Source organism: Caretta caretta, chromosome 14, assembly GCF_965140235.1.
Source record: "Caretta caretta isolate rCarCar2 chromosome 14, rCarCar1.hap1, whole genome shotgun sequence".
Classification (NCBI taxonomy): domain Eukaryota; kingdom Metazoa; phylum Chordata; order Testudines; family Cheloniidae; genus Caretta; species Caretta caretta.
Window position 1 is genome coordinate 39,215,637 of NC_134219.1, and position 27,997 is coordinate 39,243,633.

The 27,997-nt window shown below is 52.4% G+C and overlaps 2 pseudogenes; both read left to right on the top strand.

Annotated features, from left to right (window-relative positions):
- The first annotated feature begins 203 nt into the window (after nt 1-203).
- LOC142069244 (uncharacterized) lies at nt 204-10,935 on the top strand (annotated as a pseudogene).
- On the top strand, nt 9,881-27,976 carry LOC125621611 (class I histocompatibility antigen, F10 alpha chain-like; annotated as a pseudogene).
- Nucleotides 27,977-27,997: the final 21 nt, after the last annotated feature.

Here is a 27,997-nt window from a genome sequence, read left to right on the forward strand (position 1 = left end):
TCTAGAAACCCCCCTTCTTCCCCCTCCCCGGGATCTGCAGGTCTCTTTTCTGTGCCCCCAGTGACCCTGCGGCTTCTTGGCAGGACACCTACATAGGGCTGAGAGAAGCTGCCTGTGCCCAAGGGAGGTGGGGCCCCAGGGGGCAGGGTCTGGGGCAGGGGGGCTGCAGCACGGTGGGTTTATCGCTAGGACCCAGGAGCACCTAGGTGGGAGGATCGCTGGGGTCAGTCCAGGTAGCAAGAAGTGAATCGCAGCCGCTGCGGTGATCGTGCGTCCAAAAGCCCTGAGCTGGTGCTGGGAGCCCGGAGCCCGGGCTGCAGCCGGGAGAGGGGAATCGCCAGCCGGGCCCTGCCCGCTGCTCCCCGGGAGCCTCCCCCAGGGCAGAGCCCCCAGCCCGGCCAGGGCCCCTTCCCGGCCCGGCCCCTGCCCCGGGGGGCCCCGCTCGGAGGGAAGGTAAGAGAGACCCGCCCCCCTCCCGGGCTGCAGGGGGCGGGTTTGGCCCCGGGCTGCTCCCCGCGGAGCGGGCTGCGATTCCCTGCCCCGGGCCCGGGAAAGCTGCCGCCAGCCCCCGGTGTGCGCGGGGCGGGACAGCCGGGCCGGGCTGGGGCTGGGACAGTGACACCTGGGTTCAGAGGAGGGGGGGGGGGGAGCCGAGAAGGGGCTGAAAATGGCGGGGGGTGCGGATAACGGGGGGGCAGGAGGCTGGGGGCAGGAGGGCGATGCGGGAGCAGGATGCGACGGGGGCAGGGGCGGTGGCTGCACTGAAGGGGGGTTGGGGCGATGCAGGGTGATCGGGGGACGGAGCGGGGATTATGGGGCTGACGGGAGCGAGGCTGGAATGGAGGGAAGACGTGTGTGTGTGTGGGGGGGGGCTCTGGGAGGGACAGGGGGGGATGTGGGGAGGGGAGGCTGTGTAAAGAGCTGCCCGGTGAAGGGAGGGCCTGGGGGCAGGGAGACGGCGGAGGGGTGGGGAGATGCAAGGCAGCTCCCCTGCCCCGTGGGGTAAGGGAGGGTGAGGGGGCTGCCCTGCCCAGCGGCCAGTGGGGATTTGTTCCCCTACAAATGGTCAAACCAGCAGTGGGGGATGGGCAGGGTGACCGTCCCTCCCGAACTGGGCAGGACAGTCCTGAAGTGCAGAGTTCAAGTCCCGGTCCTGGGCTGAAGGACTCCCGGACACCATTTGTCCCGGATTCCCTGCGCCAGGGCTCTGCGCCTGCCCGAGGCTCCGGGACAGCGCCAGCCTGTTCCCCGTGGGTGGGATTGAGGTGGGACCCCCCCTTGGCCTCGAGCCCCCGCCCCCTGCTCCTCCTCTTCCCTGCCCCCTGGCCAGCCAGAAGCTAGATCCAGGCCATAACAAGAGCTGCCCCGTCTGCAGTGGGGAGTCCCAGACTCTCCGCCTGCCCTGGGGGGCCGGCAGATGGGCCGGGGGATGCTAGGGGCACTGGGGTTGCCAGCTTGCTAAGTCCAGAGAACTGAACACCTTTGTCCCGCCCCTGCCCCCGCAATTTTCGTTGAGGCCCCGCCCCGTCCCACCACTTCCAGAGGCCTCCCTTCACCCCACCCCCTGCACTGAGCCCCCTTTGTCCCTAACCCTGCCCCCTCCTGCATGCTAACCCCTACGTTGTGCCCCCTTCACCCCCACTCCTACCCCCAAGCTCTGCATCCCCTTCCTGCACCCACATGGGGAAACTGACCTGGATGCAGGGATGGAGCAGCTGGCATTGCTGCTCGCTCTCCCACTGCACTGATGCTCCTTTGCCCCGCACCCCCCTAGGGGGCTGTGAGCAGGGGGAGCGAGGTTGGGGCTCCCTGCATGCAGGTCACGTTCCCTGCCTGGGCTGTGTAAGGAGAGGGCAGGAGAGCAGCAGCTCCTGATGCCGGTCTCATCGCACTCTCTTTAAGAAAGCACCCAGGGTCGGTCAGGCACCTGAAGGCTTGTTCAGACACAAGCAGCTGGACCCAGAAAGGCAGCAGCCGGGGGCGGCAGGTTTGTAGAAATTTTGACGGTGCCCAGAGCCTGCCCACCTTCCCACCTGCCTAAGACTCTGGGAGGGAGTTTGGGTGGGGGGAGGAGGTCTGGGTGCAGGCTCTGGGCTGGGGCAGAGGATTGGGGTGCAGGATGGGTAAGAGGTTGAGCCCTGGGAGGGAGTTGGGTGGGGGAGGGAGTCTGGGGTGCAGGCTCTGGGATGGAGTTTTGGTGCTTTGTGCAGACTGTGGCAGGAGGCGGGAGTGTAGGAGGGGATGAGCGGTGCAGGCTCTGGGAGGGAGTTTTGGGGGCAGGAGGGGTTGTGTGGGAAAGGAGTCAGGGTGCAGGCTCTGGGATGGGGTGGGGGGTGCAGCGCTTACCTGGGGCTCCTAGGCAGGGCGGGCCGCGGGTCTCCATGCGCTGCTACCTCTAGGCACTGCCCCTGCAGCTTCCCATTAGCCACAGGGGCGCTTGACCCGACCCACCCCACCCAGGGGCTGCAGGGAGGGGCCGACAGCCATGTGGAGGGACCAGGCAGGAAGCCACTCGGCTCCCCTGCACTGCCGGTGGTGAGTGGCCGTCCGGGCTGTTTTAAATGGCCTGGGGGAAGTGCGGGTGGGACTCCCGGAGGCAGAAGGTGGGGCCAAGGGAGAGACCCGGCCTCACACAGTGCCGGAGCCGGGCCCATAGAACTCGCCACCCATGGCAGCAGCACACACAGATTCCCCCGTCCCGTCAACTCAACTTAGTGGAAATCGGGTACATGGGAGGGGAACACCCTATCAGCCTCCCCCGACCCCACAGAGCAGACAGGAGGATGCTCCCAGTCCGAGCAGCCGGGGGCTCTGGGGGACAGGAGCAATGGTGGCTGCATACGGCAGTGGAGCAGGGGGAGGAGGGAACCCCTGCTCCTGAGAAGTCACCTGGCTCGGCTGGCCGTCCAACTGCCCCTTACAGCTCAGGTCTCTTCCCTCCCGCCCCGCCCAGGCCAGCCCGGGTCTCATTCTCCTGCCCTTCCCTCCAGCAGCCCCATTCCCAGCACTCAGAGACGAAGATCTATACCTCGAACTCCTGGTGCCGGCGATGGGACGACAGACTGCGGGGTCGCTGCAGGGTACGTGCCGCAACTGGAGTCCAGCCACATGAGGAGAAGATGCCCGGCAGCGGAGGCAGAAGTGTGTGTCGTGACCCCTCAACAGCCGCCTGCTGAGTGCTTGTGAGTGGGGCTAGTTCGTCCCTTGCCTGCGTCTGCGGGCGGGAGGTGAGGGCAGCACGCAGAACCCCCTGGCCGCCCCTAAGCCTAGGAGCCAGACATACCAGATGCTTCCCCTGAGCCGCATGTCGCGGAGGCTAGCAGGGAGCCAGCCAGCCCTGCTGCACAGTACCAGTCTACGGCCCGGTTAGCGGTGCTGACTAGAGCCTCCAAGATCCCTTTTCAAGTGGGTGTTCCAGTCCAAAATCAGACACCTGGTCACCCTAATCGGCACTCCAGCCCCCTGCCAAGGGCAGGTGGAGGGTCTGGGGCTCCCTGCAGTAGCCCAGGCTCCCTGTGCAGGTGTTATTACAGCTGGACTTCTGGCCTGGCCAGGAGACAGGGCCTCAGAGGAAAGAGGTGGAGCAGGGGGCGTGGCCTCAGGGAGAGGAGGGGCGGGGCTCCTGCATGTGTCCCACTTTTGCCTTTAGAAAAGCTGATCACCCAGAGATAGGGGGCGGGCAGAAGATTTACCTAGGAGGGCTGAGAATTTACCAGGCAAATATCCACCCAGAATCACCACACACACCCTGCTCCCAATTTCATGTTTGTGTTTAAAAACAATCTTCTTATTTGAGGGGTCTGTCTCCTGGGTTGACAGCACTGAACAGGGGCTGGTCTGATTTCTGCTCAGGATTCGGTGTCCAACCAGAGTCACTGCAAGCCACAAGGAGTGGAATTGGGGTTTGGTTCGGGTTCAGTGGCAGAAGGGGGAGGGGGTTGGGAGTGAGCCCTGTGGCTTGCTTCAGTGGGGAACTGAATTTGGGGCCTGGGGCCTGCCTCAGGTGGGGCAGTTGGAGGGAGGAGCTGTCCCAAGGGGTGGGGATGGGTGAGAGGAGGCCTGTCCAAGGGGAAGAAGAATTGAGCAGCCTTTTCCCTTGCACTTGAAGAGTTAATGTTAACTTCTGGGACAGGGAGCCCCACTTCTCTCCCCCCTCCCTCCCTGCTCCTGTGGGCTGCCCCCTTCTCTTCTCCTACTGGGACAGGCCGTTCAGGTAGCGATCACATGCCTGGGTGTTGTTTTGTTGTCTTGTTTTATCATGAGTGAGATCAGAGTAGGTTTTATTTTATTTTGTCAAATATTGAGCTGAAAAACTGCTGAAACTTCATTTCAACAGGTAACCATTTTTTTTCCAAGTTCAATTCAAATTCACTGTAGAAGAGGGGAAATACTGGTTTGAGTCTGGTTCCAGGTCAGTTGAGCATATCGGTTCAACCTGGTTCTGTTCTGGTGTGAGTCCAGGTGGGCCAATGAAATCCGCAGCTGCTGAATTGTCCTCAGAAGGGGGGTTGGGGGACTGGTTACTGCTAAGGCAGAGAAGGCTGGTGTCTATTTCCTTCTGCTCATGATTAAGGCTGCGAGTTTGTCATGGAGGTCATGGAAGCTAGAAGCTTAGGGAGGGAGATGTCGCCGCTTCTGAGAAGCCGGGTAGGAAGCCTGCGAGCCCTGTCAACCCCGCCCTCCAGCACCAGCGGGGATCCTGGGCTGCTCCCACCCGAGCACCCACAGCACCCCCTAGACCATCTCCCTGAGCACCCGCGGAGCCCCCCTGCCACTAACTCCCAGCACCCGCGGTGCCCCCCGGGCCACTCCCGCCCACGAGCACCTGTGGCACCCCCAAGAGTTAGTGAGCAGTACAGTACAAGTCATGGACAGGTCACGAGCCGTGAAGTTTTGTTTACAGCATGTGACCTGTCCCTGAGTTTTACTAAAAATATCCATGACTCTAAGGGAGCCTTACCCTTGATATTGGGTTGATGCTGCCTCCTGCAGTGTGATCTGGGGCCCAGACTGAGCAGCAGCTGCTTCCCCAGCGGGGTCTTTGCCAAGGAGAGACCTTCATTAACCCCCCTCTGTGACCAAGACGGGGGATGGGACGGACTGACAACTTTCTCCGGTGGTTGGAACCAGCTCCTAGGGTAGCCCCGGGCTCTGCTGGCACCAGCCCCTGAGCCAGAGCATGCAGGTGACTGGGAGAGACCCTGGGGGAAAGGGCTGGGGCCGGGCAGGAAGGTGACTCTGCACAACGGGCCCCTTTCAGGGACCTGCTGGTGAGTTTGTACCAGATGGGGAGGGGGCTCCCCCTGTGCCTGCGGATCCCAGAGCTGCTGCCCTCAGTGACACAGCCAGGCTCACACTGGAAAGTGAATGCCCATGGGAACGGGACAGTCCCCAGTTCTCCCAGGCAGAGGGGAGAGGGAAGGAGACAGGAAGGGGAATGAAAGTGAAAGCAGCAGCAGGAGTGGGGAGGGAGGTTCCCAGACCCGCCTGGATCCATTCCCTGCATCCCCCTGGGCAGCCTGACTCTCCTGGGAACAAGGGGAGGAGCTGACAGAGGAAAATCCAGATCCTGCCCCGGCCGAATCCCTGTGCTGCTGGGGGGACGCGCTGCCCTCAGGGCTGATAGCAGGGGAAATCCCCCAAAGTGGCTCATTTTATTCTGCTCTTCTCTAGCATTTGTCTCAGAGACTCTGTCCTGGGGGTGGGTGGGGGGGCGTTAAGTGTCTCGGGAGGTTCAGTGCTGGTGGGAGGGGCCGGGTCTGTGTTGTAATAAAGTGACTGAGGGTTTTCCTAGTGTAGCAGAGCCCAGAGCGTCTGTCTGCAGGGATGGAGCCTGGGGGGAACTGGGGTGTGAAATGGATTCAAGCCCCTTCTGAAACCTCCCCCGTTGCCCCTCTCACCTTGACAGGCTGAGGAATCACATCCACGTTTCGCTCCAGATCCTCCCGTCTTCCAGGGAACAGGGAAGGGAAATGGCTGTGATGGAGCCAGCTCAGGTAGGGGATTTTCAGGGAGCTGCAGGGGGGATTTGCTGTAGAGGGGGAGGGGCAGGAAACACGCAGGGGGAGGCAGGGAGGGGACAAGTTTGACAAACCTGCTGGGGCACGTTCAACTTGGATCCTGATTTTCTGAACAGGCCCATTGGCAGGTGTGGGGAAAGGGGAACATTCCCCCCATTTCTGAAATGGGCTGGAAAAAGTGACCAGACTCCCAGTGCTGGAGCCTGACCCCACTGGCCAGAGGCTGCTGTGAAATATGAAGGGAAGCTGTCGGGATTCCTGTCCCTGTCCCTGCCTCAGAGCTCTGCTTCCCGTCTCAGCCTGTGGTTGGCAGGTGTGTGGGAAATGAGAAGACCCTGCCCTGCTCCGTGTGCTGGGGGGGACAAGGAGCTCTCACCTTCTCCCATCCCCTGAAGCCTCCTGGCTGCTCTAAGTGGGGGTGGGATTCTGCTCCTCTGGGCCTCCTCCCCCGTCACTAGTGGATTTGCGGCTGGGGCAGCAGGTGCTGAATGCGGGAACTGATGTTTCAGATGCCGGTGACCTTCGAGGAGGTGGCTGTGTATTTCACCTGGGGGAAGGGGCCTCTGCTGGACCCCGCTCAGAGAGCCCTCTACTGGGACGTCATGCAGGAGAACTATGTGATGGTGACCTCGCTGGGTAAGGGATTCCTGTGGCCTCACTAATGGAAGCCGTGGGGTCTGTGTGTCTGAATCTGGTCAGGTTCTTCCCTGGTCAGTTAGATTGGAGGATGAGGGTCGCATAGTCCACAGCTCCAGTGTGCATCAGTGCCGGCTCCGTGGGTGCTCCCCTGCCCTACCTTTTCTTCTTCCCCCTGAGCACATGCGTCCACACTCCTGCGCCTATCTCCCAGCGTTTCCCACTCGGCCGCTGCCAAACAGCTATTTGCATGCTCAGGGAGGGGGAGAGGAGTAGGAATGTGGCACACTCAGGGGAAGATGCAGGGCTGGGGCAGGGATTTGGGGAAGGAATTAGAATATGGGCAGGAAGGGGGAGGAATTGGGGTGGGGACTTTGGGAAAGGGGTTGAAATGGGGGTGAGGAAGGGGTGGGAAGAGATGGGGAAGGGGCAGGGCCTCATGAATGGGTGGAGTGGGGGCAGGGCCGGGGACAGAGGGGGATCAAGCACCCATGAAAAAGAGGGGAAGTCGGCGCCTATGCCAGTGTGAGAGAGACTTGCATCTCCATACCCCATTCAAGGGAACACGGGAGTCAGAAATGGACAGACTAACTCATCCCCATCTCTCCAGCTGTCCAGGGGCCAGAAGCAGGGTATTGCCCTGTCTGTATTATTTCTTCTTCACACACCATTCACCTTTCTCCATCTGTGGGGAGGGCTCTAGGTTCTGCAGGCTTGGAAATAGGCAGGAGTTTAACACCTGAGCTGTGTGTGTGTCAGCAAGTCCCCCAGAGCGCATCTACCCTGAGACCTCCTAGTGAGAGGGTAAAAAGATCCCCCCAGACACCCAGATCTCTTCTGCTCCCAAGGGGTCTGAGTTACCACAGTCCCATGTAGGGTCAGGTTAAACTCAGGGAATGTTCCTTGTGACAGATATTTTACCAAGACTCCATGTGCCCTGAGCTTCCCTGATTTTACTCCCTATGCAGGATTACCCATTCCCAAACCTGACCTGATCGCTTGGCTGGAACGAGGGGAAGAGACGTGGGTCCCAGATCTCCAGGCCTCTGGGGAAAGTGGGAGCCCGAGAGGCACCCGCACAGGTGAGGAGTCAGGGAAACTGAGACAGAACCCTCTGGCGAGTGAAGGAAAAAGCTGGGACTCCCAAAACGTGCCGTGAGCGAGAGCCCCCAGTTCTGCCCCATCTCACCCAGGTCAGGGCTGCAGTCAGCAGGTGTCAAGGCAAATATCAGTCATGGTTTCCCATCCATCCTGTTAGCTGTTGGGAATTTCCTCCCTGACTTTACTTCCCTGGGAGTGTTTGGGTGGGATGTGGAGGCAGAATCCAATGTCTCCATCTCCCCAACAGTCACTGTGTGGTGTTTTCCCTCTTTGCTATTCCCCTTTCGGTCCCTTCTCCCCAGCACACTCAGTGACTCCTGTCTGGATTCTCTCTCTCCCAGCAGGTGATAGGACAGTGAGTGAGAACAAGGGGGAGAATCAGCAGCAGGAAGGTCCTGGGAAAGCGGAACCGCAGGAGACGTTTTTGAGAAGAGCTGAAGGGAATTTTTCCCAGTGCTTGGAGCAGGGAAATGCCTGGGGCGATCGAGACGGATCAGAGATGCAGCTGGGAAACCATCCTGGGAAGAAAATGAATAAATCCACTGAACATGGAGGAGGATGTCAGGAGCCGAAGGAAACCACAGTCCAGCAGACAAGTCACAATGAAGAGAAACCCTACAAATGTGTTGACTGTGGGAAAAGCTTCAGTAGGAAGCGATGTCTTACTGTACACCAGAGACTGCACACAGGAGAGAAACCCTTTAAATGCCTTGAGTGTAAGAAAAGTTTTAATCAGAGGTCATATTTTATGTCACATCACAGAACCCACACAGGAGAGAAGCCCCATAAATGCTTAGACTGTTGGAAAAGTTTCATTCATAAGTCACACCTTATTAAACACCAGAGAGTACACACAGGCGAGAGACCCTTTAAATGCCGGGAGTGTGGGAAAACTTTCAGTCACCGCTCAAATCTTACTAAGCATCAGAGAATCCACACTATAGACAAGCCCTATAAATGCTTCGACTAAGGGAAAAGTTTCATTGACAGAATAAAACTTACTAGTCATCAGAGAATCCACACAGGAGAGAGACCCCATAAATGTTTGACTGCGGGAAAAGCTTCATACATAAGTCAAGGCTTATTGTACACCAGAGACTGCACACAGGAGAGAGACCCTTTATGTGCAGTGTGTGTGAGAAAAGTTTTAATCAGAACTCAGCCCTTATTACACAGCAGCGAACCCACACAGGAGAGAGACCCTTTATATGCCTTGAGTGTGGGAAAAGTTTTAAGGAAAGTTCATCCCTTGCTAAACATAGGAGAATCCACACAGGAGAAAGACCCTATAAATGCCCTCAGTGTGGGAAATGTTTCAGTGTGCAATCAACCTTTAACACACATCAGAAAACTCACACAAGAGAGAAACCCCATAAATGCTTGGACTGTGGGAGAAGCTTCATTCAGAAGTCAAAACTTAGTATACACCAGAGAGAACATAGAACATATAAATGCCTTGACTGTGGGAAAAGTGTCATTGACAGAATAAAAGTCACTAGACATCAGGCAATCCACACAGGAGAGAGACCCCATAAATGCTTTGACTGTGGGAAAAGCTTCATGCACAAGTCAAGACTTATGGTACACCAGCGAATGCACACAGGAGAGAGACCTTTTAAATGCCGTGAGTGTGGGAAAAGTTTTAGTAAGAACTCAGCACTTATTACACATCAGCGAACCCACACAGGAGAGAGACCTTATGGATGTCTTGAGTGTGGGAAAAGTTTTAAGGAAAGTTCATCCCTTACTAAACATAGGAGAATCCACACGGGAGAAAGACCCTATAAATGCCTCGAGTGTGGAAAAACTTTCAGGCACTGCTCAAACCTTTCTAAACATGGGAGAATCCACATCAGGGAGATGCGTTATAAATGCCTTGACTGTGGGAAAAGCTTCAATAAGAACTCAGCATTTACCAAACATGAGAGAATCCACAAGGCCGAGAGACCCTAGGAATTACTTGACTGCAGGAAAAGATTCAATTTGACTTCACACTTCAGTGAGCCACACAACAGAGAGACATGGAATGTGGGGGAAGGTTCATTTGGTGCTCCCGGAGTATCAAGCATCCACAAATCCGCACAGGGAAGAAACCTCTGAGATGTTGTCAGCGTGGAAAATGCTCCAAGTGGAGCTAACACCATGCTGGACGTCAGAGACTCCTCCACACAGCCGGAAAATTCTCTCAGGGCCCTGACTGGGGCTGGCCATGGTGAGAAACCCATTTCCTCGTTCCCACACGCATCTGGGGCATTTGGCTCCCAAGGATCCAGCTGCCCATAACTGGGGTGAGGATCCAGCAGTAGCCAAGCATCAAGCTGGTCAGTGACCTTCTGGCTCTGCCTGGTCTAAGCAAACCCCAGGCAGAGGAGGAGAAGCCCCAATCAGCCCCTCCTCCCTGCTGCAGCCCTGACTGCTGAGCTAATGGGCCACAGGTGGGGGAAGAGAGAGAGAGAAACTCCTCCAGCCGCTCCTCTGCGGCTGAAGTTCCCCCCTCTCCCTTCCCCTCCCAGCCGGGATCCCCCTGCCATGGAGATGCGGGAAAGGACACTTGGGCGAGGCCCCATATTCACTCTAGAAACCTGTCCCCACCCCTCATCTTCCACCAGCCCCTGGGCTGGGCTCCCCCACTTACCTGGAGTTGTTCCCCGCAGGGTGAATGTCTCTAGGGGCTGGTAACTCCTCCTCTCCCCAAATTTCGCAGGGTGCTGGGTTCTGGGGGATCATCTATTAAGGGACCAGGCTGATGGGTTGTGGGGAGGAAACTGGGGATTGAATGGTTGGGGCTGGTGGAACTGGGAAGCAGGGGGAGCTGGGTGCTGGGCTGTCGAGTGTTTGGGGATGATGGGATAAGAGGCGAGGGAGAGCACAGGGGTAGAGAGGTGCTGCCTCTCCTCACTCTCCCCCTCTGCCCCTTCTCCCTGCCCCCACTGCATTCAGACAGCACCATTAGCAGAGACTGATTCCCACAGGGCCTTTTGTTGGAAACCTGGGTTTCCCACCTCTGCTACAGCAGCATCAGCCTCTGAGAGGGAAGCAGCGTTGCCTAGTGGATAGAGCACTGTCCTGGGACTCAGGAGACCTAAGCTCTGTTCCCAGCTCTGCCAGCAGCTTGTGGGGTGACCTGAGACAAATCTGTGCCTTCCAGAGAGGGAATAAATGGGGAGTGATGATATCAGCCTCCGAGTGTCTGTCTAGGGCAGGAAAAGTGGTTGGGATTAGCTAGTGTGTCTCCTTTGTTCCTCCACCCCTTTTTCTAGTGTAGACTGACCCTGAGCAGTTTATTCCAATCCCCCATTAGCAAAGTGATTGTTTGAGTCACTAAAAGTACCCCCTTTGCAGTGAGATTGTCTCATTCCCAGACATCCTCACATTGCTCCAGGTTATGCTGAAAAGTATTTAAGTTTTCTTTTTTTGCTGTTTCTCCCTTATACATCAGAATTCAATAGATTCTAAAAAAGCTGGAGCACGGCTAGTAAAATAATGTGGTGTTTTAATTTCTGTGTTATATGATGGGGACGGGGTGAGTCTGGGGGATTCCCTCCTGCCCCCATTGACCTCACATGTCTTCTCTCACAGAGCAGCCTCTGCCCAAGCCGTGGAGAGTTTATCCTTTTCCCTTTCTACCCCTCCACCTTCGTGTGTGTCATTTACCACAGTGTCCTTTTCCCACCATGCTTAGGAATCAGGCTTTGATTTCTTTGATCCTCAAGCATGCCTCTGAGGGCTGGAGAAGAAAATGTCAAATTCCTGAAGGGGGAATTCAAGTGAACCCCAAAGCACAGTTTGAGCTTCAATCTCAGCCTCCATCTATTGGTAAAGTGGCATCTGGAGTTTTTCCAGCCAAATCCAGATCATTTGTATATAGGAAGTTTTTGGTTGTCTTTTTTCCCCTCTTTCTTTTATGAGGATGATGCTAAAACTTTTGTCAATAACCCAGCCAAATAACACTGCGGTGCGGAGTAAAGCAGCTTTAGCCTGCTGAGCATTTGTTCCCAAGATTTTCAGTTTTAGGATTTTTTAGGATTTCATTTCATGAACGGGTAGGTGATTTTTTATCCCACCCTGGACTATGGGGTTTTTCTCTTTTTGGTGAAGGCTGCTCTGTCACGTATTTTGATATTAAATTAGTTTGACAGGATGTAGTTCAGATTTCTTGGGGACTTCAAAAGACAAATGATAATTTGCCAAAATAGTCCTTACTGATTTTCCTTTCACATCCGATTTGCTTCTTCTTTGAACAAGGAAAATGACCAGTATCTGTCAGCAAAAACTATGAGGGCAAGAGCTGGATAGGCATTCCGAGAGTCAGAGAGTGAGGGTATGTCTATACTACAAAATTAGGTTGATTTTATAGAAGTCGATTTTTCAGAAGAGATTTTATACTGTCGATTATGTGTGTCCCCACTAAGCATATTATGTTGGTGGAGTAGTCCTCAGTACCATGGCTAGCATCGACTACCATGATGGAAAGGGGCCATGACCCTTGATATCTGCCTGAAGGTATCGTAATTCCTATGGCTGGAGCACAGCTGAGACTGGACAGCCTCCTCTCCCCAAACGCTGATGAGATTCAGCACCTCGGCGTTACTCCATGCTGGTGATCGCCTGGCGCATGGAGACATGGTCACCTGGAAAGATGTGCTGAGAGCACTCCACGTGTCGCTGAGCAAACAGGAAGGGGACTTTCAAAATTCCCAGAGAATTTAAAGGGTGGGTCTGACGGTTGGTCACCTGAGGGCAGGGCAGTAGAATTCAAGCTGATGACCAGAGTGTCTAGAAGAGGCATTGTGGGATGCATCCTGGAGGCCGATCAGAGCGCATTAATAGAGCAGGACATCCCCACTGGTACCACGGCGCTCCAGCCCGGGTGCAGCAAGCTCTATGCTTCTCGTGGCAGTGGATTACCAGGAGCGCTCCAGCCACGGAGTCCGGGCGCTCTACGTGCCTTGCCAGTGTGGACCCCTGAGGAGTTAGGGTGCCTAGGGCTGATTTAATGCACTCTAACGTGCAAGTGTAGACAAGACCTAAGGCTTTTTCATGCCATGTGCTGTGAAGCTTGTGTTTGGGACAAAGGAAGTACAAGACACATGACAAAAAGAATATAAAAAACAGCTGCATCATCTCAATTTTGTCTTTAATAATCCTGCTTCCTACCTCTGGAGCAACTTCTCTACAAACTGAAGCATTGAACAAAGGACTGAATGACCCATCCAAGCTTTGGACATGTTCCACAGGGATTCTCAAGCCAGCAAACTCAATACTGCTAAGAACCTGCTATATGGACTTTGAAGTCTTATGTGTGTATCTGATTGGTGATTGCTTTACCATTTAACAAGTCTCTCCTTGTGCTTGCCTTTTCTTTTATAATAAACCTTTAGTTTTAGACACTAAAGGATTGGCTGGCAGTGTGGTCTTATGGGGAAGATCCAAATTAATACTGACTTGTTAATGTGGCTGGTGGGGATCAGAAGAACGTTTTGTATATGTGAGCAGAGTTTCAAATAACTTCACACTGTAGTGGACCTAGGTGCTGATTGGGAGATAGAGAACTGGAATGCAACAAAGGGGGCTGTGTGATTTCTTTTTTTTCAGCTTCTTGCTAACCAGTATGGGGGATCAGGAGCACAGTTTGTGACTGGTTGGTGAGTCTAATTTCAGTGTTAACCACCAGTTATGGAAGAATCTGCTCTCCTTTTGCAACCTGCCCTGACCGTGCCATTTTCACCGTGGGCTGCCCCAGGCACCTTGGGTCACAAAGTTAAAATGTTCCTGTGACAAAGTGGGAATGTTCTTAATGTTTTCTCTGAATACTGTGTGGGTGCCTCAGTTTCCCCTATGAAGTTCTTAAGTATCTAGGTGGTGGGGAAAAGGTGTATGATTGTTCCAGAGCCCTAGAGGGCAGGTGTGTGCAGGGGTCTGCACAGAAAATGGCCGACACCCTGTCTCCTGGCAACTGATGGCCTGGGACCCTCCTCTGCAAAGGTGCCAACTGAAGGTGTTAGAGAACAAAGAGATCAGGTGACCTCCTGGCCTGGGAAAGAGACAAAGGCTGGAGGAGGAGCCATGGGGGGAGGGGGCGGGAGAGGCTGGGGGAGACTGCTGGAGAGAGTTTCAGTTTAGAGCTGGCTGGGGAAATGGAGGGAGGGCCAGTTGGGGCTCTGGCCTCCCTGCCCCCATGGGGAAATGGAGGGAGGGCCAGATGGGGCGCTGGCCTCTCTGTTCCCCAAAGAGGGACCTGGCTGAGGGGTCCTCGTCTCTGTAACTACAAGCTCTGTTTTAGACCATATTCCTGTTGTCTAATAAACCTTCTGTTTTACTGGCTGGCTGAGAGTCACGTGTGACTGTGGAATTGGGGTGCAGGAGCCCTGCCTGTGTGGACTTGCTGTGGGAAGCGCACGGTGTGGTATGGGATGCTGAATGCTCCACGGTCAGACCCAGGAAGGTGGAAGCTGTGTGAGCTGCTTGCCCTGGAGACAGTCTGCTCCCAGAGAGGAGGCTCCCTCAGAGTCCGGACTGGCTTCGTAGGGAGCAGTTCCAGAGCATCGCCCGGTGACTTCGTGATAGTTCCCTTTGGTTTTTCAGTTTGAAACAACTTTGTCTCAAAGTGTATTTTACATTACATTATTGATTCTAACGTACAATGAAAAAGTCAAAATCAGAATAGAACTCTACAATTTTACTGAAATGAAACGTTTCAATTCACCCCAAATTATTAATTTTTGTTTACCATTGCAGGATGGTTTTTCTTTCATTCTGATTCAGTAGAAAAAATAAAAATGGAATTTCTCACAAAAAGGACATTCTGGTTCCTGACCCGCTCCAGTGCAAAGCACCAATTCCTTCTCCATGTTACTAGACATATCCAGCACACGAGCCACATAGACAGCAACATCTAAAGACCTGTGGCTGAAGTTCTGTGCCCACATCTCTAGCTACTCCTGTGCACCTCCTTCAGTGAGACAGCCATGGAATCCTTTCCAGTAACTACACTGCGTGCAGATCTGGTCACCCCTTAGCAAAAAATATTTATTTGAATTGGAAAACGTACAGAAAAAAGCAACAAAAATTGGGCAAAAAAAGTGATTAGGGGTATGGAATGTCTTCCATATGCGGAGCGATTAATAAGACTGGGACCTTTCAGCTTGGAAAAGAGACAGCTAAGGGGGGATATGATAAAGGTCTATAAAATCATGACTGGCATGGAGAAAGTAAATAAGGAAGTGTTATTTATTCCTTCTGGTAACACAAAGAACTAGGGGTCACCCAATGAAATTACTAGGCAGCAGGTTTAAAACAATCAAAAGGAAGTGTTTCTTCACACAACGCACAGTCAACCTGTGCAACTCTTTGCCAGAGGATGCTGTAAAGGTCAAGGCTATAATTGGGTTCAGAAAAGAACTAGATAAGTATAGGGAGAAAAGTCTATCAATGGCTATTAGCCAGGATGGGCTCGGATGGTGTCATAGAATATCAGGGTTGGAAAAGACCTCAGGAGGTCATCTAGTCCAACCCCCTGCTCAAAGCAGGACCAATCCCCAATTTTTGCCCCAGATCCCAAATGGCCCCCTCAAGGATTGAACTCATAACCCTGGGTATAGCAGGTCAATGCTCAAACCACTGAGCTATACCTCCCCCCCCAAAATAGAACATCAAGAGCAATTTCCTTTATTTTTGAATCACTTTGTCCACGTGGGCACCAATGATACTGCCAAGAATGACCTTGAGCGGATCACTGCGGACTACGTGGCTCTGGGAAGAAGGATAAAGGCATTTGAGGCGCAAGTGGTCTTCTTGTCCATCCTCCCCGTGGAAGGAAAAGGCCTCGGTAGAGACTGTCGAATCGTGGAAGTCAACGAATGGCTACGCAGGTGGTGTCGGAGAGAAGGCTTTGGATTCTTTGACCATGGGATGGTGTTCCAAGAAGGAGGAGTGCTAGGCAGAGACGGGGTCCACCTAATGAAGAGAGGGAAGAGCATCTTCGCAAGCAGGCTGGCTAACCTAGTGAGGAAGGCTTTAAACTAGGTTCACCAGGGGAAGGAGACCAAAGCCCTGAGGTAAGTGGGGAAGTGGGATACTGGGAGGAAGCAGGAGTGCGCGAGAGGCAGGGCTCCTGCCTCATACTGAGAAAGAGGGATGATCATTGAGTTATCTCAAGGGCCTATACACAAATGCAAGAAGCCTGGGAAACAAGCAGGGAGAACTGGAAGTCCTGGCATGGTCAAATTATATGTGATTGGAATACATACAAATTATGATGTGATTGGAATAACAGAGACTTGGTGGGATAACTCACATGACTGGAGTACTGTCATGGATGGATATAAACTGTTCAGGAAGGACAGGCAGGGCAGAAAAGGTGGGGGAGTAGCACTGAATGTAAGGGAGCAGTATGACTGCTCAGAGCTCAAGTATGAAACTGCAGAAAAACCTAAGTGTCTCTGGATTAAGTTTAGAAGTGTGAGCAACAAGGGTGATGTCGTGGTGGGAGTCTGCTATAGACCACCGGACCAGGGGGATGAAGTGGATGAGGCTTTCTTCTGGCAACTCACGGAAGTTACTAGATCGCAGGCCCTGGTTCTCATGGGAGACTTCAATCACCCTGATATCTGCTGGGAGAGCAATACAGAGGTGCACAGACAATCCAGGAAGTTTTTGGAAAGTGTAGGGGACAATTTCCTGGTGCAAGTGCTGGAGGAACCAACTAGGGGCAGAGCTCTTCTTGACCTGCTGCTCACAAACCAGGAAGAATTAGTAGGGGAAGCAAAAGTGGATGGGAATCTGGGAGGCAGTGACCATGAGATGGTTGAGTTCAGGATTGTGACACAGGGAAGAAAGGAGAGCAGCAGAATACAGACCCTGGACTTCAGAAAAGCAGAGTTTGACTCCCTCAGGGAACTGATGGGCAGGATCCCCTGGGAGAATAACATGAGGGGGAAAGGAGTCCAGGAGAGCTGGCTGTATTTTAAAGAATCTTTATTGAGGTCACAGGGACAAACCATCCCGATGTGTAAAAAGAATAGTAAATATGACAGGTGACCAGCTTGGCTTAACAGTGAAATCCTTGCTGATCTTGAACACAAAAAAGAAGCTTACAAGAAGTGGAAGATTGGACAAATGACCAGGGAAGAGTATAAAAATATTGCTCGGGGATGCAGGAGTGAAATCAGGAAGGCCAAATCACACCTGGAGTTGCAGCTAGCAAGAGACGTTAAGAGTAACAAGAAGGGTTTCTTCAGGTATGTTAGCAACAAGAAGAAAGTCAAGGAAAGTGTGGGCCCCTTACTGAACGAGGGAGGCAATCTAGTGACAGAGGATGTGGAAAAAGCTAATGTACTCAATGCTTTTTTTGCCTCTGTCTTCACGAACAAGGTCAGCTCCCAGACTACTGCACTGGGCAGCACAGCATGGGGAGGAGGTGACCAGCCCTCTGTGGAGAAAGAAGTGGTTCGGGACTATTTAGAAAAGCTGGATGAGTACAAGTCCATGGGTCCGGATGCGCTGCATCCGAGAGTGCTAAAGGAGTTGGCGGATGTGATTGCAGAGCGATTGGCCATTATCTTTGAAAACTCGTGGCGATCGGGGGAAGTCCCGGATGACTGGAAAAAGGCTAATGTAGTGCCCATCTTTAATAAAGGGAAGAAGGAGGATCCTGGGAACTACAGGCCAGTCAGCCTCACCTCAGTCCCTGGAAAAATCATGGAGCAGGTCCTCAAGGAATCAATTTTGAAGCACTTAGAGGAGAGGAAAGTGATCAGGAACAGTCAGCATGGATTCACCAAGGGCAAGTCATGCCTGACTAATCTAATTGCCTTCTATGACGAGATAACTGGCTCTGTGGATGAGGGGAAAGCGGTGGACGTGTTGTTCCTTGACTTTAGCAAAGTTTTTGACACGGTCTCCCACAGTATTCTTGCCAGCAAGTTAAAGAAGTATGGGCTGGATGAATGCACTATAAGGTGGATAGAAAGTTGGCTAGATTGTCGGGCTCAGTGGGTAGTGATCAATGGCTCCATGTCTAGTTGTCAGCCGGTATCAAGTGGAGTGCCCCAAGGGTCGGTCCTGGGTCCAGTTTTGTTCAATATCTTCATAAATGATCTGGAGGATGGTGTGGATTGCACCCTCAGCAAGTTTGCAGATGACACTAAACTGGGAGGAGAGGTAGATACGCTGGAGGGTAGGGATAGGATACAGAGGGGCCTAGAAAAATTAGAGGATTGGGACAAAAGAAATCTGATGAGGTTCAACAAGGACAAGTGCAGAGTCCTGCACTTAGGACGGAAGAACCCCATGCACCGCTACAGACTAGGGACTGAATGGCTCGGCAGCAGTTCTGCAGAAAAGGACCTAGGGGTGACAGTGGACGAGAATCTGGATATGAGTCAACAGTCTGCCCTTGTTGCCATGAAGGCCAATTGCATTTTGGGATGTATAAGTAGGGGCATTGCCAGCAGATCGAGGGATGTGATCATTCCCCTCTATTCGACATTGGTGAGGCCTCATCTGGAGTACTGTGTCCAGTTTTGGGCCCCACACTACAAGAAGGATGTGGAAAAATTGGAAAACGTCCAGCGGAGGGCAACAAAAATGATTAGGGGACTGGAACACATGACTTATGAGGAGAGGCTGAGGGAACTGGGATTGTTTAGTCTATGGAAGAGAAGAATGAGGGGGGATTTGATACCTGAAAGGGGGTTCCAAAGAGGATGGATCTAGACTGTTCTCAGTGGTAGCTGATGACAGAACAAGGAGTAATGGATTTGTATTTTATTCTTTTGAAATTGTTAAGAGCAGCAATGACTTAGCTCAGACTGAAGCATCTCATCTAATTTACTAGATCATAGTGTCTCCCCTTTGTGTACGATGAGACAGTTTAGTGCACTGTGATGAACAGGAGATGCTCTTGTTTTTGAACAAATATTTTTGCAAAGAATTTTCATCCTACTTGCTATGATTTCAAGAAATAAAGTGGTTACATCTGAATGGATTTTCAGACAGAAAATGGTTTCCATGAAAATGTTCACAACTGATTTCCTGGGTTCTATCCCTGCCTCCGGGTGGGGGGGTTGTTGTCTGTTAGTTAGAACAGGAGTCAGGACTGTTGTCTTCTCTTTCTGGCTCTTTCACCGCTTTGCTGTGTGACACCTTGGGTAGGTCCAGTGGGAATAGGGTCAATTCTCTAAGTCCAGGCAGCAGGGAGCCTGGGTGAGATAAGGGATGTTAAGGCCGTCTGCGAAGGAGAAAGGGATGTTTCCAGGTGTTGAACGTCAATAATTCTAAACTTTGCTAAAATGGCTAGTCTGGAGAAACAAGAACTAGTTGGGGCCAAACTTTAACCATTGTCTTTTTTAAAGCTGATTCAGGGATGTGAGTCCCAGAGAGCCATAGAGAGGGGGAGCAACTTGCCCAAAGTCCCACAGATCAAGAGGCAGCAAAGGAAGCAGGAGTGACCCTCCCTCTCAAAGTCAGGGGGACCAGACATTAGGGCCTGGTTGCAATTGCCAGCTGTGGGAGGGAGTGTGCAGCAGTGGTTAGTGAAGGGGTCCATCCATGGCTCTGACACTCAGTGTGACCCTGAGATGGTAGCTGAGGCCCGTTTGCCATCAGTAGGGTTGGGGTCCCATCGCTACAGCCCAGCGGGGTTGGGAGGCTCCAGGAAGGTGTGTAAAGTGCTGGGATGTCAGGATCCCGGCGGCGCTATCACCTCCGCCCTAGGGCCGTGTTCTGCACCCCCCTGCTGCTGGCTGAGTTTCTCCGTCCCTTGGCAATCAGACAGACTCTTGTTTTCACAGCCAGTCGATCGCCCTCGTGTCATCACCCTGCCTGCTGGCTGGTCACCATCCTGAGGTCTCCTGAGGTCACCATCCTCTCCAGCCTGCCTTGGGCTTGGAGAGTGAGGAGGAGGGCAAGGGACGTCTGCTGACCCTGAACATCCGCCATCCATTATCCCATCACTGAGAGCAAGTGAGTGGCATTCGGGTTCCTCAGTGGCTTCCCCTCTCTGTCTGGGGAGAGGCAGAATCAGGGAGAGACTATCTCCAAAGAGGGATTTCATTTGCAAACAGTCCCCAAGAGCCCCTCACTCTCCGACCGGGCAGGGGCTTCTCCAGAGCCGTCTCCAGTGTGTTTGGAAAGGTTCCAGCAATGGGGCTCCCAGCCCTTCCCTTGTGGGACACTGTTCCCCAGGCTGAGAGTCTCTGAGCTGGGCCAGACCCTGTGAGCTGCTGAGCCTGGAAATCAATGGGGAATGAGGAGGGCCCTGGTCATGGTTCTGCTCTGAACCCTCCTGCTTCTCAGCGTCCTCTGGAACTGGTCGCTCGGTCAGCACCGGTCAGAGATGGCAAAGCACTGGTGTCACTGCTCCAGCCGAGCGCCCCTCTGACCCCACCCCACCCTATGGACACGTTTCCCAGATCTCAATGCCCGGTCTGAGCTCTCTCCCTCCCCCGCCTCCAGGGTTTCACACCGAGCAGGTTCCCGTGGGCTGCGCTCTGAGCGGCCAGGCCCTCATGGACCCGAGGTTCCAGTATGCCTACGATGGGAGGGACTTCATCAGCTTTGACGACCAGACGGGGACGTGGGGTGCGGCTGAGCAGCTGGCCTTCCCTCAGAAGCAGAGCTGGGAGACGGGCAAGACGTGGACTCAGTACGTCCGGTGGTACTTGAAATGAGTGTCTGGACACCCTGCAGAGCCCAGTGCAGCAGGGCAGTGGGGTCCTGCGGCAGCAGGGTGAGTGAGCCTGCAAGGAGCTAGCATGGGGTGCGGGAGGGGCACAGTCACACCAATGGGACTTAGGTACAGAGGTGCCGACTTCCCAATGCTCCAGGGGATGCTCAACCCCCACTCTGACCCAGGCCCTGCCTCCACTCCACCCCTTCCTGCCCCACCTCTTCCCCCACCTGCTCTGCCCCCCACTCCAACCCCTCTGCCTCTCCCCACCCTGATCTGCCCCCTTCCCCCTCGTGTGCCGCCCCCTCCCCCTCCCCCTGTGAGCCTCCTGCATGACACAGAACAGCTGACTGTGACGGGCAGACGGCGTTGCGGGGGAGGGGAGGCGCTGATCGGGAGGGCTGCTGAGCACCCACCATGTTTTTTCCTGTCGGTGCTCCAGCCCCGGAGCACCCACGGAGCCGACGCCTATGCTTGGGTATCTCCGGAAAGGGTGGTGTGGCTGGGCAGATGGACTGTGATGAAGCGCGCCTGAGTTCTATTCCAGCTCTGTCCCTGGCCTGCTGGGTCACCCTGGGCCAGTCACAACCCCTCTCTGTGCCTCAGTTTCCTCATCTGTACAATGGGGATAATGAAGCTGACCTTTTTTTGTAAAGTGCATGGAGATGGAGCAATGGCGAGCTTGTCGAGAACTGCGGGTTGTTCTCAGTTGTTACCAGTGCAGACAGATTATTAGCTGGTGCTAGCAGTTCTGGCTGCCTGGGCGCCTCCATTCTGCAAGCCCTTTCCTGTTGGCTTCCAGCTCCCTCCAACGTCTCCTTTTTGGGCTGAACCGTTTCAGCCCTGGGTTGTGAGTTGATTAATTTTGGCAAGTTTGAGCCGGAAAAGGCCCAGCCGTCTGTGCGTGTGAAGGCAGCAGACTGGGAATGGGCCGGGGGATGCATTTTGTCATTCGACAGAGAAAAAACACTTGCCTTGAGCTTCTTTTGCCCAGTGCTAGCACCTCCTCAGTCGAGGGCAGAGGCGTGGAAAGGGCCAGGGACTCGGGGCAGTGTGGCAGCGGGATTGAAGTGCCCGAGGATGCAGAGAGGGGCCTGCTGGGATTTCCAAAGGGAGGCGCCTGACTCCCTGTGAAATCACCGGGGTTAGGCACTGAGGGGGGCTGGAAATCCAACTGGCCCTTAGCCCCCTAAATCACACATGCGTGTTTGGAGGGTCCAGTGAAAACCTGCCTGGATGTAGCTGGGTTACGGTGCAGGAGCATGCGCAGTGAAGGAGACCTGGGCCCAGGCTTCTGCTGGTACCTACCCAGTTCAGCTACACCAATATGAGAAAGGATTAGAACAGAGGGGATTGACACCAGATTAACTAACTCCATTTACGAAGCAGTGTAAATGGGTGCAGACCAGGTCTCTCTCACATGTGAGTACTACTCAAATTCAAACTGGAACAGGTGCAGAGAAGGGCTACTAGGATGATCTGAGGAATGGAGAGGAGACTCAAAGAGGTTGGCTTATTTAGCCTAAACAAGGAGCATATGATGGGTCCACCTACAATGGTGTGAGGCCCATTGGTGACTGCCAGTAGCAAAAATCCCCAATGACCAGAGACAGGACATTAGATGGGGAGGGCTATGAGTTGCTACAGAGAATTCTTTCCCAGGTATCTGGCTGGTGGGTCTCACCCACATACTCAGTGTCTAATTGATCACCAGATTTGGGGTCAGGAAGGAATTTTCCGCCAGGAGAGACTGGCAGAGACCTTGGGGGGTGGGGTTGTTGCCTTCCTCTGCAGCATGGGGCACGAGTCACTGCTGCTTTAAACTAGTGTCAATGGTGAATTCTCTGTAACTTGAAATCTTTAAATCATGATTTGAGGACTCCAGTCGCTCAGGCAGAGGTTAGGGTCTGTTGCAGGAGCAGGTGGGTGAGGTTCTGTGGCCTGCAATGTGCAGGAGGTCAGACTAGATGACCACAATGGTCTCTTCTGACCTTAGTCTATCAGACATGCTGCAGGGCCTTTACCTGTTCTGTTACATGGTCCCAGCCCCCGGCATCTGGGTAACGCCCTGTGTCTCCTCCCAGTGCCCCCCAAGGTCTCAGTTTCCCGCAGAGATGCCCCCGATGGCTCCATCACCCTCTCCTGCTACACCAGGGGTTCTTACCCACGTCCCATCCACATCTCCTGGATGCGGGATGGAAAAGACATCCTGGTGGAGAAAGAGTCCAGCGGGATCCTGCCCAACGCTGACGGCACCTACTACATGCAATCGTCTCTTGAGATCTCCCTGCAGGAGGAGGACAGGCACTGCTATGCCTGCCGGGTAGAGCACAGCAGCCTGGCAGAGCCTGCGCTTGTCTGGGGTAAGGGTGGGGCGAATGGCGGGGGGAGGGGGCACAGCCCTCTTGGAGTTTCAGAGATGGGGTGAGCCCCTGTAGCAGAAGGGTCAATATCCCTGCCCATCATCAGTGTGAACTCTTCTAGTCTGGGGATTTGTGTGACCCACAGAAATGGCCGATCCCTCAGAGAATCTGATTTTCTGGCCATGGTGGCATCCAGTGACGGTGAGTTCCACAGGCTGATGTTATTACAAGTGAAAGGCCCAGCTACTGTGTGGCGTGTATGGCTGGCAGTGCCCAGCAGAGTGCCCGGTCTTGTGCCCCATCCCTGTCCACCTCCTGCCTCGGACTTTCCTCTCCTCTGGCCAGGGATAGGCCCTTGGGGAGAGGTTCAAGGCAAAGGCCTGTGGCTGACCCAGGAGGATGGTTCAGTGGGTGCTCCCCTCGCTGACCTGAGTCCTTCTCCGTCCCACAGCCCCTGGGAAGAAGGGCTCCCTGCCCCTCTGGGTCCTGGCCTCCATTGCCCTGGCTGCGCTGGTTCTGGCTGGAGCTGTAGGAGCCAGCGTTACCCTGTGGAGGAGAAAATCAGCAGGTAACAGCTGGTCCCTGTGGAGCTGGGATGTATGCGGGGGGAGGGCTCGGGAATGGGGCAGCCCAGCCAGCCCAAGGGTGAATGGGTCCTCCCACCCCCAAGGAGAGGTGGGGCAGCGCTAATCACAGTAGCCTGGTCCTGCTGGGGGCAGAGTGGGCTCTGTCTTTGACTGGGCATCTTATTGTGGGGGGGTCACTGGGGTAGGGCTGGCCTCGGCGAGGTGCAGTCAGGGTCACGGGGAGCCTTGTGTTTGGAGCCTCTGTGTGGAGCAGGACTTGCGGAAAGATGAGGATCTGTCCTTCTCTGGCTGCGGCTGAGGGGATGTGGAACAGGTTTTTTCCCTATTTCTTTTCCAGTTCCAACTTTTTGCTGGCTTTTCATTTTTAAGAAATGATTTCTGGGGGCTGACACACGACCTCCAATGTCTCAGATACCTACAGACCTGCGGACTGTGTGGATTTTTGGGTAACAAAGTGTGATGATGGGGGTTCCCCTATCACAGTAGTGCTACCTCTCCCTTTCCTCATGCTCTGGTCCAGGGGCAGCGCGTTATGACAGACGGGGGCATTCCTGTCACCATTTGCTACGAGTGTGACATTTCTATTTTAAATTTGGACACAAATAAAGTACCTTTGTGATTGGGAAATGTGTTCTACAGCATTGAACCTCGGGGCGAGTGTAGTAACTCCTTGCTTAACGTTGTAGTTATGTTCCTGAAAAATGCGACTTTAAGCGAAATGATGTTAAGTGACTCCAGTTTCCCCATAAGAATGAATGTAAATGGGGGGGGGGTGAGGTTCCAGGGAATTTTTTTTCACCAGACAAAAGACTACACACACACACTCTATAAGTTTTAAACAAACAATTTTCCTAGATGCGATAACTGATGAATTCCTTCATCAAGTAGTTGCTGAACCAACAAGAGGGGATGCCATTTTAGATTTGGTTTTGGTGAGTAGTGAGGACCTCATAGAAGAAATGGTTGTAGGGGACAATCTTGGTTCAAGTGATCATGAGCTAATTCAGTTCAAACTGAACGGAAGGATTAACAAAAATAAATCTGTGACTAGGGTTTTTGATTTCAAAAGGGCTGACTTTCAAAAATTAAGGAAATTAGTTAGGGAAGTGGATTGCACTGAAGAATTTATGAATCTAAAGGTAGAGGAGGCCAGGGATTATTTTAAATCAAAGCTGCAGAAGCTATCAGAAGCCTGCATCCCAAGAAAGGGGAAAAATTCATAGGCAGGAATTGTAGACCAAGCTGGATGAGCAAGCATCTCAGAGAGGTGATTAAGAAAAAGCAGAAAGCATACACGGAGTGGAAGATGGGAGGGATCAGCAAGGAAAGCTACCTTATTGAGGTCAGAACATGTAGGGATAAAGTGAGACAGGCTAAACGTCAAGTAGAGTTGGACCTTGCAAAGGAAATTAAAACCAATAGTAAAAGGTTCTATAGCCATATAAATAAGAAGAAAACAAAGAAAGAAGAAGTGGGACCGCTAAACACTGAGGATGGAGTGGAGGTCAAGGATAATCTAGGCATGGCCCAATATCTAAACAAATATTTTGCCTCAGTCTTTAATAAGGCTAAAGAGGATCTTAGGGATAATGGTAGCATGAAAATGGGAATGAGGATATGGAGGTAAATATTACCATATCTGAGGTAGAAGCGAAACTCAAATAGCTTAATGCTACTAAATCAGGGGGCCCAGATAATCATTATCCAAGAATATTAAAGGAACTGGCACATGAAATTGCAAGCCCATTAGCAAGAATTTTTAATGAATCTGTAAACTCAGGGGTTGTACCGTATGATTGGAGAATTGCTAACATAGTTCCTATTTTTAAGAAAGGGAAAAAAAGTGATCCGGGTAACTACAGGCCTGTTAGTTTGACATCTGCAAGGTCTTGGAAAAAATTTTGAAGGAGAGGTAGTTAAGGACATTGAAGTCAATGGTAAATGGGACAAAATACAACATGGTTTTACAAAAGGTAGATCGTGCCAAACCAACCTGATCTCCTTCTTTGAGAAAGTAACAGATTTTTTAGACAAAGGAAACGCAGTGGATCTAATTTACCTAGATTTCAGTAAGGCGTTTTATACGGTGCCACATGTGGAATTATTAGTTAAATTGGAAAAGATGGGGATCAAGATGAAAATTGAAAGGTGGATAAGGAATTGGTTAAAGGGGAGACTACAATGGGTCCTACTGAAAGGTGAACTGTCAGGCTGGAGGGAGGTTACCAGTGGAGTTCCTCAAGGATCTGTTTGGGACCAATCTTATTTAATCTTTTTATTACTGACCTCGGCACAAAAAGTGGGAGTGTGCTAATTAAGTTTGCGGATGATACAAAGCTGGGAGGTTTTGCCAATTTAGAGAAGGACATGGATATCATACAGGAGGATCTGGATGACCTTGTAAACTGGAGTAATAGTAATAGGATGAAATTTAATAGTGAGAAGTGCAAGGTCATGCATTTAGGGATTAATAACAAAAATTTTAGTTATAAGCTGGGGACGCATCAATTAGAAGTAACGGAGGAGGAGAAGGACCTTGGAGCATTGGTTGATCATAGGATGACTATGAGCCGCCAATGTGATATGGCTGTGAAAAAAGCTAATGCGGTCTTGGGATGCATCAGGAAAGGTATTTCCAGTAGGGATAAGGAGGTTTTAGAACCATTATACAAGGCACTGGTGAGACCTCACCTGGAATACTGTGTGCAGTTCTGGTCTCCCATGTTCAAGAAGGATGAATTCAAACTGGAACAGGTACAGAGAAGGGCTACTAGGATGATCTGAGGAATGGAAAACTTGTCTTATAAAAGGAGACTCAAGGAGCTTGGCTTGTTTAGCCTAACTAAAAGAAGGGTGAGGGGAGATATGATTGCTCTCTATAAATATATCAGAGGGATAAATACCGGAGAGGGAGAGGAATTATTTAAGCTCAGTACCAATGTGGACACAAGAACAAATGGATATAAACTGGCCACCAGGAAGTTTAGATTTGAAATTAGACGAAGGTTTCTAACCATCAGAGGAGTGACGTTTTGGAATAGCCTTCCAAGGGAAGCAGTGGGGGCAAAAGATCTATCTGGCTTTAAGATTAAACTCGATAAGTTTATGGAGGAGATGGTATGATGGGATAACATGATTTTGGTAATTAAATATTCATGGTAAATAGGCCTAATAGCCTGTGATGGGATGTTAGATGGGGTGGGATCTGAGTTACCCAGGGAAGAATTTTCTGTAGTATCTGGCTGGTGAATCTTGCCCATATGCTCAGGGTTCAGCTGATCGCCATATTTGGGGTTGGGAAGGAATTTTCCTCCAGGGCAGATTGGAAGAGGCCCGGGAGGTTTTTTGCCTTCCTCTGTAGCATGGGGCACGGGTCACTTGCTGGAGGATTCTCTGCTCCTTGAAGTCTTTAAACCACGATTTGAGGACTTCAATAGCTCAGACATAGGTGAGAGGTTTTTCGCAGGAGTGGGTGGGTGAGATTCTGTGGCCTGCGTTGTGCAGGAGGTTGGACTAGATGATCATAATGGTCTCTTCTGACCTTAATATCTATGAATCTATGAAAGTTCTGCTGGTTATCCACACAAAATGCCAGTTACAATATATACTGTCAAAAATGCTTTTTCTCTAGCTCTAACATGGTTCATCTGGCATTTTGTTAATTACATTGTCCCAGATGAAACCAGTCGTGTCTAATGGTTATAGATGGAGATTCAGGGGGAGGATTTCAGAGATAGGTACCCAGTGGCTGTTTTCAGAGTAACAGCCATGTTAGTCTGTCTTTGCAAAAAGAAAAGGAGTACTTGTGGCACCTTAGAGACTAACCAATTTATTTGAGCATGAGCTTTCGTGAGCTATTGACTGTCAATGTGAATTAGACACCTAATCACCATATGTGCCTTTGAAAAAATCTTCCCTCAAATCACTGTTTGTAGCTCGATTTGGACCCACACATTCTATAAAATGTGTCTTTTTAAATACCACTGTCCCTTTTATTTTCTCCACCAGCTGCATGCGTTTCAAGGATCACAGGATCTCCTCCTTCCCAGAGACTAGTGAAGATTAGAAGGCGAAAAAAACACACTCATGATGAAATGTTCTCTGAGCTCATGCTGTCCTCCCACACTGACAGAGCACAGACGAATGCATAGAGGCAGACAATGTCAGAGTGCAGGAAGGCACAAAATGACCGGGAGGAGAGGTGGCGGGCTGAGGAGAGTAAGTGGCAGGCCGAAGAGAGGGCTGAAGCTGAAAGGTGGTGGCAGCGTGATGAGAAGAGGCAGGATTCAATGCTGAGGCTGCTGGAGGATCAAACTAATGCGCTCCAGTGTATGGTTGAGCTGCAGGAAAGGCAGCAGGAGCACAGATTGCCGCTACAGCCCCTGTGTAACCAATCGCCCTCCTCCCCAAGTTCCATAGCCTCCTCACCCAGACGCCCAAGAACGCGGTGGGGGGGCCTCCGGACACCCAGCAACTCCACCCCAGAGGATTGCCCAAGCAACAAAAGGCTGGCATTCAATAAGTTTTAAACTTTTAAACTTTTAAAGTTCTGTCTGTCCTTGTCCTTCCCTCCTCCACCACCCCTCCCAGGCTACCTTGGCAGTTATCCCCCTATTTGTG